This window comes from Ovis aries, chromosome 7, assembly GCF_016772045.2.
Source record: "Ovis aries strain OAR_USU_Benz2616 breed Rambouillet chromosome 7, ARS-UI_Ramb_v3.0, whole genome shotgun sequence".
NCBI lineage: Eukaryota > Metazoa > Chordata > Mammalia > Artiodactyla > Bovidae > Ovis > Ovis aries.
The window spans coordinates 6,876,559-6,897,708 of NC_056060.1; the positions used below are offsets into that span (position 1 = coordinate 6,876,559).

The 21,150-nt window shown below is 39.1% G+C and overlaps 1 protein-coding gene across 2 annotated transcripts in view; it reads right to left on the reverse strand.

Annotated features, from left to right (window-relative positions):
• Positions 1-21,150, reverse strand: part of CERT1 (ceramide transporter 1) — a 138,755-nt gene that overhangs the window by 95,922 nt on the left and 21,683 nt on the right. The gene's annotated exons all lie outside the window — the stretch shown is intronic.

The window sequence follows — 21,150 nt, forward strand, 5'->3', positions numbered from 1 at the left end:
CAAAAACAATATAAGCTAATTCCACAATGTTCTTTAGCCTATGAATCAATTTCTCTTTTAATATTAAGAAAACTAATTCACGGTTCTGACTGGCTAAGAGACAAAAGTTGAAGCTCTGAGTCCAGTATGTGCTGGGCATCGCAGTGAGGACTACAGTGGGAGGCAGTGCATGCTGGAGAGAAGAGACAGGAAGAGACAAGGCTGCAAACCCTGCTTCAGTCACTATGGATACAGAAATATGCAAAAGACAACTTTAACACTCAAAAATATGACTGTGAACCGAAAGCTAACTATTCATGAATCTTGAGAATGAAGTCCAGTCATTAAGAAAAGCTTCTTGGAGGAAGGAAAGCATATGTACTATCTGAAGAACAAAGTAAATAATTTATCTGATCAGTCTACTGTTCTAAATAGCCCAGAGGTTTTTAAACTTTTACTCTGAGATATAATCATTATTATATTTCCAGTGACTATTCTTAAAAAGGATTTATATTTTATATTGTGTTCAATATTTTCATTAAAGCTTTAGAAAATAAAAAGGTAATATATATACAGTCATTGCTTATTTTTTGCTGGGGATTGTTTCAAGGACTCCTTTGGACACCAAAATTTCAGATGCCTAAGTCCCACACATAAAACAGCTCAGTACAACCAGCTCTCCCTATTTGCAGATGCTGAGCTAGTATATATGGAGGGTCACCTATTGTTCAAAATTTACTGGTTTCCCCAGCCAATTCTTTTTCCAGCTTTCATATCTTCAAAATTTCCTTATAATCTTCCAGAGAGTCCTATGCCACATTTTAAATATTCCTAAAAACAGAAACTTGCCAGTAAGATTTCTCTGGGTGTGAGTGACTTAATAAAACCTGAAATCAACATAAGTAAACTTTGCCAAATTACTAAATCTGTTATGTTTTCTTTCCCCTATGTTTCAAAGTTTCAATATATGGAGAACTTTAAGCCCTTAATAGATAAAAATGTTATACATAGAAATGGAATAAAATGATACTCTACAAATCTAGAATTAAAGAATTTGAAAACTTCATTTGAATGTCACATTTATATGAGAAGCAATATCTCAATATCTGCTCAAAGAGATGGAGCTGACAGAAAGTGTACACAAAGCAGCCATTTCTACCATCAGCAGTCGGAGGGATAGGTGGCACAGAAGGGGGATCTACCAATTTCTAGGTGGTAGTATGTAAACGACACAGAAGCTTTGCATCCCTAAAAAGTCAAGACGTACAGGAAGCTAAATCTACAAGGCTAAAGAAATGACAGGTTTGTTAAGAGGTGTGTTTAGGAGGGTAAATCAAAGTCTAGACAAAAAGTTTACACCATGTCTCAACACACACATACTCAAACACATAATACAACAGTCTCCCTTTATCTATGAGAAATATATCCCAAGACCCCCAGTGGATGCCTGAAACTGTAGGTAGTACCAAATCCCACAGAGAGAACTGACCTGCTAACGACAACAGGATTAGGGGTCTGGTGCTGCAGAAAGCCTGAGTGTCTTACAGTCATTCCTCTGCATCTGGGGCTCACCATCCTCGAATTCAACCACTCCTGGACTGGGCAGTACTACAGGTATTATACACTACTGAAAAATCCTGGGTGTAAGTGGAGCTGTGGGGTTCAAACCTGTGTTGTTCAAGGGTCAACTGCCCTATGTGTTTTCCTATACAGGTATTAAGGAGCAGGCAGTATACACAGCCGGAGAAGGCAATGGCATCCCACTCCAGTGTTCATGCCTGGAAAATTCCATGGACAGGAGCCTGGTGGTGGGCTGCCGTCTATGGGGTCACACAGAGTCGGACACGACGGAGCGCCTTCACTTTCACTTTTCACTTTCATGCACTGGAGAAGGAAATGGCAACCCACTCCAGTGTTCTTGCCTGGAGAATCCCAGGGACAGGGGAGCCTAGTAGGCTGCTGTCTATGGGGTCGCACAGAGTTGGACACGACTGAAGCAACTTAGCAGCAGCAGCAGTATACACTGCATGGATATGGACAAAGGAACAAGCCATGGCCCACCAGGGACAGAGCAGCCTGCATGAGATTTCATTATGCTGCTCAAAATAATGTGCCATTTAAAATTTATCAACTGTTTATTTCTGGAATTTTCCACTTAATACTTTCAGATCTTATAGGTAACTAAAACTGCAGAAATCAAAACTGCTGATGGGGTAGGGGGAACCACTGTAGATAGTTAGACTTTAATTCAAAGAAAACTAATCTTTACTTAGAATTTCATTGTGGATATTTTATTCATCATGCTGCTGCTAAGTTGCTTCAGTCGTGTCCGACTCTGTGCGACCCCACAGACGGCAGCCCACCAGGCCTCCCCCGTCCCTGGGATTCTCCAGACAAGAACACTGGAGTGGGGTGCCATTTCCTTCTCCAATGCATGAAAGTGAAAAGTGAAAGTGAAGTCATGGATTACTCTAAAAAAAAAAACACATCAAAATACTATTTATCTTGATTAGAGTTTTTTGATGCTATCTTAAATTTTACAACTTAAGTTAGTCCCTCATTGGTCTTATCCTAGTTGTAGCCCTGACAGATGATTAGGAGAAAACCAATAAGGGATAAAGAACAAAATTAGATGAAAAAATACAAGAGGTGGTAGATGTAAGAGATGACATGAGCTATCTTCAGAAAAAAATAACTGAAAAATCTAAAGAAGAGATAAACCAGCAAGCAATGAAAAGTAAGCTAAAAGAGCTAAGAAAAAAGAAATGAGTTGAAACTACATCAGAAGCAGCAATAAAAAGCAAATAAGTGTTTTCTAAACAGAAAGAGAAAAATATAAAGTGAAAGAAATATAATGAGTGAACAAAGGTGGTCAAGCAAATGATTTAAGTGGTATTTTAAAAGAGGAAAATGCTATAAATGTAACAAAAAAATTCAAAGATACTATCTTTTCTTCTTTTTTTAATCTTTTAGCCCCACCAGGCAGGCATGTGGGATCTCTGGCCCTAGGGATCTTAGTTTTCTGACCAGGGATCGAACCTGCATCCCCTGCACCGGCAGCACAGAGTCTTGACCACTGAACCACCAGGGAAGTCCCGATACTACCTTTAAATGAAATGCTCAAATCACAGATCCAAAAGATATATTATACCCAGGAAAAAGGGTTGCAGGAAATAAACTCAATCTGAAGGCTCATTCTGTGAAATCAATTTAAGAAAGAAGAAACAATGATTCTCAAGCTTTTTCCATTGTCACCCCTACTCCAAGGAAAAACAAATTCTCCTTAGTGAGAGCGATTAAACAGTAAGAACTAAGATTTTGTCCAGCTGACTTTTCTTGGAGGCCACATAAGATATTGTAGATACCAGGATTATTCCACTTTCCCAAGAGTCAAGTATAGGGGCCCACTGAGAATGAGAATGCACACGCTAGGGGAGAAGGCCAACAACCTAAAAGAAAATGTAGACAGGCCTCATCCTTAACCATGCCAACACTGACTGTCAACAACAACGGACGCATCAAAAGGTGAGCTGGCATTTATATCTACTCTCGGTCTGTCTTACCTGTTCTTAGGGCTGCTCTAACAGGAAAACCCAGCATACACTGGGTAGCTTTTTTGATTGTTTTATTAGTGAAGTTTTACAATCTAACTACGTGGCGTGTGCTGCATGCTCAGTCGCTAAGTCGCGTTTGACTCTTTGCGACCCAGTGGACTGCAGCCCGCCAAGTTCCTCTGTCCATAGGATTCTTCAGGCAAGAACACTGGACAGGGTTGCCATTTCCTCCTCCAGGGGATCTTCCCATCCCAGGGATGAAACCCATGTCTCCTGCACTGGCAGGCAGATTCTTTACCTCTGAGCCCTGGAAGCCCCAGAGGTAGCTTTAACAACAGAAATTTCTCACAGTTCTGGAGGCTGGAAGTCCAAGCTCAGGGTGTGAGCAGGGAGGGTGCTCAGTGAGGGTCTTTTTTCCAGTTTGCCAGCGGCTGCCGTCTAGGTGTGTCGTCATATGGAGGACAGAGAGCTCTCGGGTTTCTTCATCCTCTCATAAGGGTACAAGTGTCACCATGGGGGCTGTACTTACATGACCTCAACTAAATCCAAATTCCTCCCAAAGGCCCCACTTCCAAATTACCATCACAGTGAGAATTAAGGCTTTAACACATACCACAGCATCCATTATCTATCAAAATACCCTTACAGGAAAAGGGGAATATATCCACAAAGAAAAAGAAGGAAAACAGTTGCCAACAAAATTTGAAGCTGGAATGTGATAACTGACACTAACAGGTCTGAATATGCTGAAAAGTAAATACACACAAGGGAAAAGACCAAAAAAAGCCCATTTGTTTGGGAGGCATCAAGTAGCACTAAAGGTAAAGGCATGGGAAGAGCTGAAAACAAAACTAATCAAAAGTCGTTAAAAAGTGGAACTAGAGCCCTGGAACCTCATCTGCCCATCCCACTGTGCAGTAACATTAGAGGCCCCACCTTTCAGAGAGTTGGTACCAGACAGGTGTAGGAAGAAGGCACATTCCTATAAAAGAGGAAAGGTGACAAAAGCAGATAAGGGACAGTGTTCATACTAAAGGATTCTTTCCCTTACTTGATTCCCAAAAGTCTTGTACCCATACTTGTTCCTTCTATCTCCTTCTGCCTGTAAGGAAGATTCATCTACAGGAAAACTAAGTAATCCGAGAGAAAAGACATATAGTAATAACACTTAAGGGTTTCATAACTGGGCACTTAATCAGTACGAAAGTTCTAAACCACAAAGATATAGAAAAATTACCTTTCAGAACTGGAAGATATGCTTCATCAAAATGAAGAAGTAACCAAGAGAAGTAAGAAGCAATGGAGATCCAGGAAAAGAAGCAGCAAAGGGACTTCCCAGGAAGACATTAAGGAAAATGCCCACAGCAGAGTTATGCAGAAGATGGAAAATTCTAGATTAGCACAGTATGACAGGATGATTTAGAAGGAATCTCTCTAGTGGGTGGAAAAGTGGAATGAAAAGATTAACTAAAAAAGTTAAACTCAATGGAGAGGGTGTAGGACGATTTCCCTAGAAATTCAAAGAAAGCCAACCAAATTTTAACAAAGTTTATTGACATATAATTAATATATAATAAACTATTTATCCATTTAATGTGTAGAATTCAATGGCATTTTTACTTGTATAGAACCCATGAAATCAATACCATATCAGGACGGAAATGTTTTCATCTCTGTAGCCCCCAAAGGACTTATCCTGCCTGCAGAACATCTATTCCTCTGTCTCCAGCTTCCAGAAACCAAGGCTCTTCTTCCTTTCACTGTATATTAGTGTTCACTTTTTCTAAATTTATATAAATGTAATCAGATAGTAAATACTGTTTTTACTTGGTATAACTATCTTGAGATTTACTCATACTGCTGTGTCTTATTGATAACTTCTTCCAGTTTAATAATGCTGGATATGACATATCTTACTTATTCATACCTGCGGTTGGTCAAAAGTTCATGTCTTGTAAGGATATAAATTTTTACTTCTTTTTTTTTTAACTTTATTTTACTTTACAATACTGTATTGGTTTTGCATACATTGACATGAATCCGAAATTTTTACTTCTTTGGACTTAGAAATGGGCTGACTGACTCATAAAACAGACGAACAGTTAACTTTAAAGAACTGACAAAAGCAGCTGCAGCCATCTTACCTTCTTACTGGCAGCCTAACAAATCTACTTATTACGCCACATCCTTGCTTGACTTACTTACAGGATCTCTATTCTGTTCCCCTGATCTATAATGTCTATTCTTCCTCCAAAACCAGTATTTTAATTATTGCTGCTTAACAACAGCAAATCTTGAAATCATGTAGTATTACATCCTCAAACTAAACTCTTCTTTCAAAAACCTGCTTTGGTTAGTCTAGGTAGTTTCCATTACATAATTTATGCTTCCAGATAAATTGTATTACCAAGGGCACTAGTATCTTAGATTTTCTATAGATTATTATGTTAAGATGTGATACTTTAACAATGCTGAGCCTTCTAATCTATGGACATAATATCTCTCCATTTAGGTCTTCTTTATCTTGACAATCTCACAGAGTTTGCAGGTAAAGGTGTCCAAAGTACAGTATATAACGTTAGACTGATTCCGTAAGTAATTTTTTTATGCTACTGTGCATGGAATTGTTTTAAAAATTCACTTAGTGTTTACTAAGAGTTCACACACCACAAATGAAAGATCCTGCCTGCCGCAATGAGAATCAAAGATCCCACAGGCCATAACCAAGATGCAGCCCAGCCAAATAAGTATTTTTTAAAAGCCAGTTTGCTTAGTGTATATGATAGTACATTTTGTAATTGTATACTAACTTTATATTCTACAGGGTTCCCTTGTGGTTCAGCTGGTAAAGTAAAGAACCCACCTGCAATGCAGGAGACCTGGGTTCGATCCCTGGGTTGGGAACATCTCCTGGAGAAGGGAAAGGCTACCCACTCCAGTATTCTGGCCTGGAGAATTCCATGGACTGTACAGTCCACCGGGTCACAAAGAGTCAGACAAGACTAAGCAAGTTTCACTTATATTCTACAATCTTGCAAAATTCACTTAGTAGTTGTCAAAACTGTTTACCTAATAAATTTGAAGGAATTTATAAAGAACAACATCGGGCTTCTCTGACAGCTCAGTTGGTAAAGAATCCACCTGTAATGCAGGAGACTCCAATTCGATTCCTGGGTCAGGAAGATTCGCTGGAGAAGGGACAGGCTACCCTATTATTATTAATTATTTATTATTAATTATTACCCTATTATATAGTATTCTTGGGTTTCCCTTGTGGCTCAGCTGATAAAGAATCCACCTGCAATGAGGGAGACCTGGGTTTGATCCCTGGGTTGGGAAGATCCCCTGGAGAAGGGAAAGGCTACCCACTTCAGTACCCTGACCTGGAGAATTCCAAACACTGTATAGTTCATGGGTCTCAAAGAGTCAGATACGATTGAGCGACGTTCACTTTCACTTTCAGAGAATGATGTCACCTGCAAACAGCTTTACTTTAGCCTCTCTGATATTTATGTCTTTATATATATATATTTTTTTGCCTTACTGAAATGACCAGGATGTCCAGAACAATGTTAAACAGAAGTGATAAGGGCAGATATCTTTGCCCTATATCTAATCTTAGGGGAAAGGCATAGTATTTCACAATTAAGCTTGATGTCAGTTGTGTGTTTTTGTGGATGTCTTTCATTGTCATAACATGTCTTTCATGTTATTTCTAGTTCTCTAAGAATTTTTATTTTCAATACTAAGTAGTATTGAATTTTGTCAAACACTTCTCTCTTTTTTACTTGCCGGCCTTTACTGAAATTTGTTACAAATTTTTCTCTTTCGTTTGTTAATACAGTGAATTAAAATGACTGAGGCATGGTTATACTGCCCACATAATGTGTGTTGTAAAGAGTCTGTGTAAGATTGGGATTATTTCATTGAATGTATGAAAGAATATGGTGGTGAAATCCTATGGGTGTGTTTTCTTGGTTAGGCAGGAATTTGAAAATTCAATGTTTTAGCCATTGGTTTATTTACATTTTTAGTGTCTTAAAAGCAGTAAGAGGGGAAAATATAACCCTGTGCTGTGCTTAGTCTTTCGGTTGTGTCTGACTCTTTGCAATCCCATGGACTGTAGCCCACCAGGCTCCCCTGTCCATGGGGACTCTTCAGGCAAGAATACTGGAGTGGGTTGCCATGCCCCTCTCCAGGAAAATATAACCTTATTATTTACCCACATATTTCTTTTCTCTATGCTCTTCATTAGCTCCTAAAGATCTGACTTTGCCTCTAGTGTATTTCCCTTCAGCAAGAAAACCCTCCTTTAGCATTTGTTAAGGCAGGCCCACCCACAACAAGTTCTCTTAATTCTCCTTCATCTGAAAACATCTTTACTTCATTCCATTTTTGAAGGACAATTTTCATTGAATCCAGAGTTCTGAATGGAAAGCTTTTTGTCTTTGAGCCTCTACGGTTTCTAATGAGAAGAGCATGGTGACTTGAATCACTGTCCCCAGTATGTGTGGTATTTCTCCACGGCTGCTTGCAGCATTTTGTCACCTCTGGTTTTTACAGTTTGACTATGATTACTATGATTATCCTGTTATGTGTCTGTTAAGTTTCGTGAATCTGTAAATTTCTATTTTTCACCAAATCTGCTAAGATTTTACTATAATTTCCTCTATTTTTTCTTACCCTTTCCCCTCTCCTGAGACTTCTAAAGGCCATTTAATTAGAAATTGCCTCAGAGATCCCTGACATTCTGCTCATTTAAAAACAAACACAGAATCCTAAACATCTGTTATTAAGAATCACTTCTTCTGCTCTAAATTCAGAATCTTGATTTTCTGTCATCTTCATCTGCTACAAATCCTATGCAGTGAATGTTTTTCATTTCAGATGTATTCTTTGTCTCTTCTTAGTTTCAGCTACTTTTATTCATTATAAGCGTATTTTCTTTTACCTTAAACAATTATAAATAATTATAATTTACCTCAAATTATTATAAAAATAATTTTACTTTAAAACCTTTGTCAGATAATTCCAATATCTTTAACTTTGCATTTATTCATGTCTTTGCCCTTGAGAATGTGTTTCAATTTCCTGGCTCTTTGTATGTTGAGTGACTTTATCTTGGACATTGCGAATGGTAGGTTATGAACTCTGGATTCTATTGTATTATTCTGAAAAATACTATTTTTGTTTCAAAACAAAAATAGTAGGCAAAAATTTTTGCAGACCAATTCTTTTGTGTGTTTAATGGGCAGCATCTAGGACCTTAGTTCAGAAGGTTTTGGTCTGGCCTGTACATACACTGCTGAGGATCAGGTACAAATCTGCACAGAGGGTTAAACTCAGAATTTGGGGTTCTTCTTCTCTGGCTCTTTTTTTTTCTGGATTATTCATTAACTGTGCCCCTTCTGGTTCTTACAGTTAAAAAGATGGCAGTTTTCTTTAAAGGAGTTTTAGCATCCCCAAGTCTCTACCACAGTAGCAGTAACTCAGGTAACACCCCAGACTTCTTTCCATCTGCCTCATGCACGCACGGCTCAGGAGTCAGCCAGAGACTTGGGGAGCGTTTATACACACAATTTTGAGTTCCCCTTCTTTGGCTTCTCATTTGTGGGATTCCCTCATTCTCCAGCAGCCCCAGATAGCAAGAAAGAAGAAAAAACTTGTGCTTTTGTTTGTCTACTGCTCCCCATTAGTATCTAACCAGCAGAGATTGTTAGCCCTGGCAACGGCAGTCAGCTCCAGTCTGCATATTCATTTAGAATTCCCCAAACCGGACTCACTGAAGTATAAGGGGTGGGGGAGGACAGGCTAAGCAGCATGCTTATTTGTGCCACAGAACCACAGAAAGAATAAACGAATGAGAATCAGTAATTTGAAGCTACAAACAGGTTGATTAAAAGAAACAATTAGTCTGCCTAGACAACATCTCTAAAAATAGCCAAACTCCAGCAGATTAGAGGTTTTCTATCTGGGTATATTAAACTAAAGGAACCCCTAAACTAATGGATATCAAGGAAGGCTGAGGAAAGGGTGCAATATTTAAAAGAGGAAGACAAAGTCTATAGTGAGTAATAAGATCCCACTCCCACCACAAGATTCCACCTACCCAAAGCAATCAAGGAGTATGTCAAGGCTGTATATTGTCACCCTGCTTATTAAACTTCTATGCAGAGTGCGTCATGAGAAATGCTGGACTGGATGAAGCACAAGCTGGAGTCAAGATTGCCGGGAGAAATATCAATAACCTCAGACGTGCAGCTGACACGATCCTTATGGCAGAAAGTGAAGAACTAAAGAGCCTCTTGATGCAAGTAAAAGAGGACAGTGAAAAAGTTGGCTTAAAGTTCAACATTCAGAAAACGAAGATCATGGCATTTGGTCCCATCACTTCATGGCAAATAGATGGGGAAACAGTGGAAACAATGACAGACTTTATTTGGGGGGCTCCAAAATCACTGCAGATGGTGACTGCAGTCATGAAATTAAAAGACACTTGCTCCTTGGAAGAAAAGTTATGATCAATCTAGACAGCTTATTAAAAAGCAGAGACATTACTTTGCCAATAAAGGTCCATTTAGCCAAAGCTATGGTTTCTCCAGTTGTCATGTATCGATGTGAGAGTCGGACTATAAATAAAGCTGATCACCAAAGAACTGATGCTTTTGAACTGTGGTGTTGGAGAAGACTCTTGGACTGCAAGGAGATCCAATTAGTCCATCCTAAAGAAAATCAGTCCTGAGTATTCACTGGAAGGACTGATGCTGAAACTCCAACATTTTGGCCACCTGATGTGAAGAACTAACTCATTTGAAAAGACCCTGATGCTGGGAAAAATTGAAGGTGGGAGGAGAAGGGGATGACAGAAGATGAGATGGTTGGATGGCATCACCAACTCAATGGACATGAGTTTGAGTAAACTCCTGGAGTTGGTGATGGACAGGGAGGCCTGGCGTGCTGCGGCTCACAGGGTCGCAAAAGAGTCGGATACGACGAAGCGACTGAACTGAACTGAAAGTAATCAAGGCTCTTAGAGATATGGGTGATTCCTGGGCTAGAATAGGTAAGGTACACAATGAACTTGGAAAATCTTGACCTTAAAAGTAAGGGGGTACTTTTTAGAGGTGGGGAGGTGGTCCTGGGGGAGAATGCCAAAAGGACCAAAGAAACAGCTCTAAAGAACTTCAGTTAACCAAATCAAGGGCAATTAGATCATCAAAATACCTAAGTACAGTAGTGGATTATAGTTCACGGAATAATTCAAGAATATATGAGTCCATTCTGTTAACAAATGGAGCAAAATCAGGGCTTTTAAAGAACAAAAAAGAATAATTCTGACATAAATGTGAAAATGGTTTACAGAACTGGAAAATCTCCATTTTGCAATCATTACAGAAATCAGGGTTAGGCAGGCATCATAAAAGATTACTAAATCAAAAAGGGGGAAAAGTCTGATGAAGAACAGGATTTTTATACATGGTCTTAAACGTCTTCCCAGAGAGCTAACATTTTAATTTCAAGGAAAAGAACAGTCACTACAAGCAGGAAAACTGGACAATCCCTTGATGGGATGATTGAAATTCACATCACGTGAGATGCAGACAGAAACACGGGCCTCTGCTGTGGTGTCCTGAGGAGGATGTCATATCATCTGGTAGGTATCTGACCAAGGATGAACAACCGGCATCTAATCATGAAAAACTGTAAGACCAACTCTGAATGAATAAAATTCTATGAAATAACTAGTTTGTATTTTTTAAAAACATGAATGTTGTGCCAGGCAAAGAACGGCTAAGGAACTGCTCCAGATTAAAAAAAGAGAGAGACATGAAAATTAAATGCAATATACCCAGTCTGAACTGGATTCGGACTGGAAGGAAAAAAATATGCTATAAAGGAAACTGCTGGAATAAGTGATAAATGTAGACTGTAGATTAGAAAAAGGTATTACATGAAACTTCTCGTATTTTTGATAGCCAAATTACATACTGAGTAGGAGAATATCTTTTGGAAATTATACACTAAAGTATGCATGATGTATACTATGTATTCTCAAATGACCAAGAAAAAAAAAAGTGTGTGTGTGTGTGTGCGTGTGTGTGTGGAGGGAAACAATGGCGAAAAGAAAATAATGTTAAAATACTGCTGATCACTTACTGGCCTTTTGGCTAAGACGAAGAGTAAAATGCTGGTGAATCTAGGTGTTCTTGGGAGTTATCTACATTACTCTGACAACTTTTCTGTATGAAGTTATTTTAAAATAAAAAGTTAAAAATGATACATTAAAAGATACCAGTAATCAACTCTATGCTTTCTCTACTGTCAACAGTTCCCTGTGAGAGTCAGTTGCTCAATCTCTCCTTGTATCTCATTGTCAAGGGAAGCCAATGTCATCAAACATTTGAGAAAACTTCTAACATTAAAATCAAAGACTAAACACACCAGGGGCAGGGGGGCAGAATTCTGAGGAAATCAATGATGTAAGGACCAAAAGATAAATTTATACACACATGGACACAATGTGATTTATGCACACACAAACACGCACAACTTGTAACTCTCAACAGGCCCTCTTCCTTGACATGTTGACTTTTGAGTTAATTGCCTCCTCCATCTTCTCTTGAACGCCTAAGAGGCATCTCAATATATCCTAAACTGATTAGCTGATTTACTTCCCAAACTTCTCCTCTTGCAGGCTTCCTTCCATATTTCTGTAAATGGTGACTATGGCTAGCTTAGACCTGAAATCATCTGACTCCTCACGTTCCTCACACCTCACAAGGAATCCATCAACAAATCTGCAAATTTTATCAGCTCTACCTTCAGAATAATCTGGAATTCATTTCTCATAATCTTCACCAACACAACTCTGGTCCAAGCCACCACTGTTTCTCATCTGCATTACTTGCAAGAGCCTCCTACGGCTGCCTGATTTTATTTTCCTGCTTCCATTCCTGCCTCCGACAATTTATTCTTAACACAGCAGCCAAAAGTGATCCTGTTACAAGGATCAAATCACTCCTCTGCTCAAGCCTCCAATAACTTCCCAGCTCACTCAGCATGAAAGCCAAAGTACTTTATAACGATTCACAGTCAGGCTCTATGTGGTCAGGTCCCACAACCTCCTGCCTTCTTTGTCTACTCCACTCCAGCCATACAGAACTCCTTACAATTGTTTCAAGTGGTCCAGGAGGGTCTTTACAACTGCTGCTCCTTTCCCAGTCACCTCTCCCCTTACTCCTTTTCCTCTTTGAAATTTCTTTTCAAATACCCCATTTCACTTATTATAAAAACTACCCCCTTTGTCTCTAAAATATGGACAAATCTTACAATTTGATATCAACTAAAACTGGCAATGTGGCATATAAAATAATGGCTTATTGTAAATTTAGTGGCATCAAACTCATTAAAATACCAGTAATACTTTGCCAGGGAAACCTTCCTAGATCACCCTATAAAAAATGATGCTTAAAAAACAAAACTTTCTTAACAAATATGTGTTAGTTTAAGAGAGCAGATTCGAGAACAGATTCCCAGACAAGGTCACTCTGATTAACTCCAAGGCCCCTAGCTGCAAATTATCTTCCCCTCAATTTTTTGTTTTTGTTCCCCCCAATTGTAAGGAGGCCTGTATGGCTGGAGTGGAGTAGACAAAGAAGGCAGGAGGTTGTGGGACCTGACCACGTAGAGCCTGACTGTGAGTCGTTATAAAGTACTTTGGCTTTCATGCTGAGTGAGCTGGGAAGTTATTGGAGGCTTGAGCAGAGGAGTGATTTGATCCTTGTAACAGGATCACTTTTGTAAACCTAATTTGCAAATCTTCAGAAAAATACACAGGAGAAGAAAATTATAAATATTCATTATTCAACTTTTTTTTTTCAACATATTGACTTAATATACCCTCTGGGTAGTTTGTCTCTTATTTTTACCTCAATTTTGATAATTTCTGAATAAACAAAATGGCTTAAATTTCTGTCCTCAAATAAAGGGCTGACCATGATCCAGGCAGCCTCAATTTTTTCATTTTTAATATGCTGTGACACGAGTGCTGTCCGATGCAGTGGTCACTAGCCAGGTGTGACTGATTTGAACCGAGATGTGCTGGAAATGTAAAATGTCAATACACTCTGCATTTTGAAGGCTTGGCACGAAACATCTTAGTAATAATATTTTATGACTATAAATCAAGCTAATATTTTAGATATATAAAATTAAATAAAATATAATAAATTAATCCTTTGTAACTAGAAAACTTTTAATTACACATATGTGACTTGCCAGGTGGCACCAGTGGTAAAGGATCTGCCTGCCAATGCGGGAGATGTAAGAGACGTGGGTTCGATCCTTGCATCAGGAAGATCCCCTGGAGGAGAGCAGAGCAACCCACTCCAGTATTCTCGCCTGGAAAATCTCCACGGAGGAGCCTGGTGGGCTACAGTCCATAGGGTCTCAAAGAGTCCAACAAGACTGAAGCAACTTAGCACGTAACACGTATGGCTTGCACTTGGGACTCACATTATATTTCTACTAGACAAACACGATTTAAAGCATTCATTTATCTATCTATCCATGTAACCAACTAACAGATAAAATAGTTATGAGTACCTCTGATTTACCAAGTACTAGTCAAGGCACCCAGGATATAGTGATGAGGAAGAACAGGCACAGTCCCTAACTGCAGAGCTCACATTAACCAAATCGTAAGAACTGTAAAACTTCAACCGCAACTACAGATAAGAAAGGTGTACTGTGTTAAGAAAGCCTACAATGAAGAAGTAACCTAGTCAAGGAAACCAAAGAAGCCTTCCCAAGTAGCAGTACCTCTACTGGTACTACTTAGAGGAAGTACTCTAAGCTCTGCCAACAGAGGCAGGATAAAATGGAATACCGTAAGAACATTCCAGAGAGCAAGAAAGGAACATGAGAAGATCTGCGGCAGGAGAGAACAAGCCTAGATGAGGCACTGAAAGAAGAGCAGCGTGACTGGAGGTAATACCGTGAGGGGGAATCTGGTGAGATGAGGTTTACGGAGGCAGACAATACAAAACCTTATAACCCAGGAAAGGCTGGAGGCTGGAAGGGAAAGAATAGTATAAGGTAACTTCTTTCCTCACTGAGCCTGAAATACCTCATTTCACTTAGAAATTTAGATATATTCTCTCATCTTCAATTACTTGAGGAGACATTAATAATAGACTCAAAACAAAATTCCAGTGCTACAGAAGTGTTCTGTACAGTCCTGTGAAATGCAGGAGTTCATGTGCCCCTGTGCAAATCTGATGAAACTTTCGAACTCCTCAGATCAATGTTTTCAAAAGCATAAAACAAAACACCTAGATTATGAAGAAAATAAGTTTTACAAAACTCATAATGAAAGTTTAAAATTAATATATAATAATATATGTATTAGCTTATGTGTGTTAGTCCTTTAGTCATGTCCGACTCTTTGCGACCCCGTGGACTGTAGCCCGCCAGGCTCCTCTGCCCATGGGATTCTTCAGGCAGGAATACTGGAGTGGGTTGCCATTTCCTTCTTCAAGGGATCTTCCTGACCCAGAGATTAAACCCGGATCTCCTGCATTGCAGGCAGATTCTTTACCACCTGAACTATAGGGAAGTCCTATTAGCTTATACTTACAAATTAACAGCAAGAGGCAGGTAGTGATATTTTGAGATATCTGCAATATATGTTATGCCATGTGATGATATCTATTTCTGTTGGTGAAAAAGTCACAGACACAACATTACTGTGATTCCTGTCTGCACTAATAATTAAGGAAAATGACAAATACCAGCTAAAAGTTAGTGAACATAAAATTATAATCTTTTCTCACCACCTTTGCAAATCCCTTGTGGACTTGTAATGAAATTTTTTTGGTAATAGTCTACAATTAAATAGAGGATAACCTACTTGTCACAAGAATCATAAAAAGCAAACTTTTGCATCCATGCACATTTCCTATTATGATAAAGTTATACTATTTCATAGCAAGTAAACATTTAAATCAACATCTTTTGATATGCTGCACTCTGCTAAGTCGCTTCAGTCGTGTCCAACTGTGTGATCCCACAGATGGCAGCCCACCAGGCTCCGCCGTCCCTGGGATTCTCCAGGCAAGAACACTGGAGTGGGTTGCCATTTCCTTCTCCAATGCATGAAAGTGAAAAGTGAAAGTGAAGTCGCTCAGTCGTGTCCGACTCTTAGCGACCTCATGGACTGTAGCCCACCCGGCTCCTCCATCCATGGGATTTTCCAGGCAAGAGTACTGGAGTGGGGTGCCATTGCCTTCTTCTTAAAACATATCTTGGGCTAGACATAACATTATTTAGCTCCAGTCATCTTTTTCCCAGGGGGGCTTCCAGGTGGCACTAACGGTAAAGAACCCTCCTGCCAGTGCAGGAGACATGACACCCAGGTTCAGTCCCTGGGTTGGAAGAATCCCCTGGAGAAGGAAATGGCAACCCACTCGAGTACTCTTGCCTGGAGAATCCCACTGACAGAGGAGCCTGGTGGAATACAGTCCATGGGGTCACAAAGAGTTAGACACAAGTGAAGCAACTTGGCACACATGCATCGTCTTCAAAAATTCTGAAAAACATCTAACAACATATGAAGATCAAATCCACATCAGAAATAAAAAATTTTGCTATTATTCAACTGACAGCCTTTTATAAAGGCATTATGCTAGGCACTAGAAATCATAATTCAGTAAAGGAACTTTAATTCAAAATAATTGATTGTAGAATCTCAAATATACTATATTTATAAAGAAAACACTACTAGTATGTTCCCAAATTTTACCACAATTTATTTGACTGTAACTGCTTTAAGATCAAAGTACATTTTAATGACCTTTGCTCTGAAAAAGCTGATTCCTTCCAAGTCTTCTAAATAGTAAAAACAACTTAGTAACTTGAAAATATTCATGTCTTTGCCAAAACAGATTTACTTTCACACAGAACCTGCAAATACAAAAGGAATCTGTTTTTAACAAGTCTTCTAGATGATTCTAGATGAACACATGTTTGGGAATAACTGGACTAAAGGAAATCCTTCCACCTTGCGATAGGAGTAGACAGTTACTAATTCTCCCATAGTAAGAATCAAAGGCACAAACAAGATAAAAGCATATAGATACAAACGGTAAGCATACAACACAAGGTAATCTCTATCTGCTTACGTATAAGGAGATTACGATGAAGACTAAAAGAGTTGGTGTGCAGAACACCTAGCACGACTCTTACTACCCAGTCGTTAGTCTGTCCGTTTTCCTTTTCTAAAAATCTTACAGCTCAGATATAAGGACAAGTGGTTCTTTGAAAACCTGTGGTTTAGGTTGAGCCCAGAGGAAAGACAGGTGTCTGATACTGGATGAGGAAAAAGACATTCTATTATAGGTATTGGAGAATTCAATGGGCAATTTTAGCAGAGAATGCCGAGATACAAGCTAGACAACAGTCAGGCTGGTGTAGAGGATGTTCACTTCTTCTCCTTATAACTATTACAATTTCTGTCTGAGACAATCCCTAGCCTCAACAGTTTCCCAAAGTCTGCAGCCTCGACGCACATTATCCATTTAAATTATCAGCAATAAGAGCACAACTAACAGTAATTTCTCTTCTTTTATATTAATATATCACCACTTGATCTCAACATCAGATCAACTATCAAAGTTGAGAGAGGAAGCAATTAAGAAAATTAGATGGAATAAACCACCAGTTCATGTCCATTCTCTTACTTGAGCACAGCTACTCTTTTTGCTTTAGGAGAGTGGTTCTAAAACTAGCAATCATCAGAATTATTTAAAGGGTTTGCTAAGACAGAAATGCGGAGAAGGCAATGGCACCCCACTCGGACACGACTAAGCGACTTCACTTTGACTTTTCACTTTCATGCACTGGAGAAGGAAATGGCAACCCACTCCAGTATTCTTGCCTAGAGAAACCCAGGGATGGGGGAGCCTGGTGGGCTGCTGTCTATGGGGTCGCACAGAGTCGGACACGACTGAAGCGACTTAGCAGCAGCAGCAAGACAGAATTGCTGTTGTTAAGTCACTAAGTCATGTCTGACTCTTTGTGACCCCATGCACTGCAGCATGCCAGGCTTCCCTGTCCTTCACTATTTCCTGCAGTTTGCTCAAACTCATGTCCAGCGAGTCAGCGATGCTATCCAACCATCTCATCCTCTGCCATCCCCTTCCTCTCTTGCCCTCAATCTTTCACAGCATCAACTCTTTACATCAGGTGGCCAAAGTATTGGAGCTTCAGCATCAGTCTTTTCAACGAATATTCAGGTTGATTTTCTTTAGGATTGACTGGTTTGATTTCCTCGCAGTCCAAGGGACGCTCAAGAGTCTTCTCCAACACCACAGTTCAAAAGCATCAATTCTTTGGCGCTCAGCCTTCTTTATAATTCAACTCTCACATCCATACATGACTACTGGATAAACCACAGCTTTGACTAGACGGACCTTTGTCGGCAAAGTAATGTCTCTTTTAATACACTGTAGTGTCTCTTAATACACTGTCTAGGTTTGTCACAGCTTTTCTTCCAACGAGCAAGAGTCTTTTTAATTTTTTGGCTGCAGTGACCATCTGCAGTGATTTTGGAGCCCAAGAAAATAAAATCCGTCATTTTTTCCATTTTTTTCCCCATCTATTTACCATGAAGCGATGGCACAGGATGCCATCATCTTAGTTTTTTGAATGCTGAGTTTCAAGCCAGTTTTTTCACTCTCCTCTTTTACCTTCATCAAGAGGCTTTAGTTCCTCTTTAGTTCCTCTTCACTTTCTGCCATCTGTATATCTGAGGTTATTAATATTTCTCCTGGTAATCTTGATTCCAGCTTGAAATTCATCAAGCCCAGCATTTCCCACGATGTACTCTGCATATAAGTTACATAAGCAGGGTGACAATATATAGCCTTGACATACTCCTTTACCAATTTGGAACCAATCCATTGTTTCATGTCTGGTTCTAACTGTTGCTTCTTGACTTGCATATAGATTTCTCAGGAGGCAGGTAAGGTGGTCTGGTATTCCTATCATTTGAAGAATATTTCACAGTGACTGTGGTATCCACACAGTCTTAAGACTTTAGTGTAGTCAATGAAGCATAATGCTGGACTTTATAACCAGAACCTCTTACTCATTAGGTCTGAGGTAGGGCTTGAGAATTTGCATTTCCAACAAGTCCACAGCTGATACTGATACTACTGGCCTGGATATCATATTTTAGGTAAAATGTCAATGCTCTCTGCTTATGTTCCTCTTATTTAATATTTCCTTGTTTTGAAGTAGCACATTTTCCAGAAGAAACGTCTGTGGAATGTTTGTTTTCTTCTTATTATTATGAGAATTCTCAAAGATATGCAAACATAATCAACCCCCATGCCACTATTCAGCTTCAACAATTAACTCATAGTCATTTTCATCAACACCCTCTACCAATTCATGCCTGAATAAATGGATTATTCTGAAGCAAATTCAAAACATACCATTTCATCCATAGATATTTAATTATGTATCTCTAAAATAAAACATTTTTCAAAAACCACAAGAAGTAAATTTTTTAAGACCTTCATATTTTAAAATGCTTTTATCTGCCCTTATACTTCCTTAGTGGTTCAGCTAGATACAGAACTCAATGTTGAAAATATTTCTTCAGAAGGCAAGCATGACCTTTTCCATTTTACCTACCAGGGTTGTTCTCAAAAAGCCCACAGTTATTTTGAATCCTTGTCCTTGTTGTGATCTTACCCCCCCACCCCCACCCCGCACCCCATCCCTGAATCATTCAGGATATTTTTTCTCCAAAGGGGTCTGACTCACCTCAAAATATGTCTTTCCTGATTTTTTTGTTTGTTTTTCACCTATTATGTTGGATCTTCACTGGCCCTTTCGGTGTGAGAATCCATGCTCTCAACTTCTGTAAATGTCTCATATTCTTGCATTGAAAGTTGTTTTCTTTTCTCTCTTTCTGAAGCTCCCACAGTTCACATATCAAATCTCTCTTTAGTTTACCTTTTCTCCTATTTCCTATCCTTTTGCTTTTTGCTACTTTTTGAGAAATGTGTATAATTCTACCTTCCAATTTGTTTGATTTTTACATCACTGACCATGTTAATCATTTCTAAGAGCTCTTTTTCACCTTCTTCCTTTCTTTTAGTATACTTTTTTGGATTAATGATCCCAAATACTCATCTTAGCTCTTTGAGAAAAGTAACAAATCTTCTTATTTTGTGGAATATTTGAGTAATCTATTGCCTAGTATTACATTTACTCTCTTGATTTCATTTATACTGAAAACTTTCCTCACAGGCCTGGTAGTGTTGACTGTTCATTTCTAAAAGTGAGGGATCTGAAAGCTGCCTGAAAGCTGCAAGGCTATGGGTAGTCTAATCAAAGATGGGATTCACTGTGCGATAATCTAGGTAGTCGGGTGACTTTGTTGGGGAAGTTCCAGTGCTATTGTTAGGTATTTCCTCCTAAGGTTCGTCAGATTCTCCAGAGATGACTCTAGCAACCTCCTCCTCTGAGGATGAAAGTTTATTAGCTAGTGTTTTGTGAATCAAGTTGGGAATAGGAATGGGATGGGTTAGAGGGAGGTCTCAATATTTTATCAGCATACTTCCTTTAATCTCCCTTTATTCACTGATTCCTTGCTTTCATTTTTTTCTAGTGCACATTCCCCCACTTTCCAACCCAGAAAACACTATTTTATCCACTCTAAAAGAATAATTCACCATCTTTTGTCAGGTGAGGGGTGGGTCAACTATCCAACTGCACAAAGTTGTGTGAGAAAAATCTGAGGATGTGATTGTTTCTTAAGCTCACATTTGACTCATCTTGCTTATTTAAACTTCCACTCTCATTTTAAGAGGTATCTGGTACTACTGAAGTATTACATGATTGTGACGTAAATCAAGTTCACAGCACTCCCAACTCATAGCTTCGGAGCTGGATTTCTCAGATCTGCAAGCTCACTTGGCACTTGTCCACGTTTCCAACTTCTAAACCTCTGTCTTATGTTGCCTCCTTGGGGCTTTCCTAATGGCTCAGATGGTAAAGAATCTTTTAACAAAGTGGGAGACCTGGGTTTGATCCCTGAATAGGAAAGATGCCCTGGAGAAGGGAATGGTGACCCACTCCAGTATTCTTGTCTGGAGAATTCCATGGGACTGCAAAAGGTCAGACACGACTGAGTGACTAACATATACATTATCTCCTTACCCTTCTCCCTTTTGGGATTAAAACTCTTTTATAACTCTATTACTAAACTAAAGAGCCTCTTGATGAAGGTGAAAGAGGAGAGTAAAAAAGCTGGCTTAAAACTCAATATTCAGAAAACGAAGATCATGGCGTGAGGTCCCATCACTTCATGGCAAATAGATGGGGAAACAATGGAAACAGTGATAGACTCCATTTTGGGGGGGCTCCAAAATTACCGCAGATGGTGACTGCAGCTATGAAATTAAAAGACGTTTAGTCCTTGGAAGAAAAGCTATGACAATCCTAGACAGCATATTAAAAAGCAAAGACATCACTTTGCTGACAAAGGTCCATCTAGTCAAAGTTATAGTTTTTCCAGTAGTCATTTTTGGATGTAAGAGTTGGA